The sequence below is a fragment of the Octopus bimaculoides genome, chromosome 3 (genome assembly GCF_001194135.2).
Source record: "Octopus bimaculoides isolate UCB-OBI-ISO-001 chromosome 3, ASM119413v2, whole genome shotgun sequence".
Classification (NCBI taxonomy): Eukaryota; Metazoa; Mollusca; class Cephalopoda; order Octopoda; family Octopodidae; genus Octopus; species Octopus bimaculoides.
Window position 1 is genome coordinate 145,983,148 of NC_068983.1, and position 499 is coordinate 145,983,646.

The window sequence follows — 499 nt, forward strand, 5'->3', positions numbered from 1 at the left end:
TATATATATATGGGCAGTCACTGACATTTCATATCTAGCAGCTTCCGCTCCAACATATCAAAGTTTATTTGCCGGGTTCTGTCGATATCATCTCAACTCATAAAATCTACAGCCGACATGGTAAGTAAGAAGCGATGTTTTACTCTCCTTAGTCTTTTTGTGACTACTCACCCACCTCTATCTGATCGATCATTTCCTTCTTTTTCTTCTTTCACCCTCTCTCAATATTCTTTACCTATATACCTGTTTGCATATTTATCAATATGTTCTTTATCTGTATATTTCTCTATACATAACTTTGTTTTTTACAAGTATATGTTTGTGTTAATGTGAACAGACATGTCTCTCTTACACACAAAAACACACACTTATTCTCTCTCCCTCTCACACACATATAAGATAGATAAAGACATATAAATAAGGATATGTATATATGTATATATGTATATATATATGTATGTGTGTATGTATGTATGTATGTATGCATGTCTATGTTTGT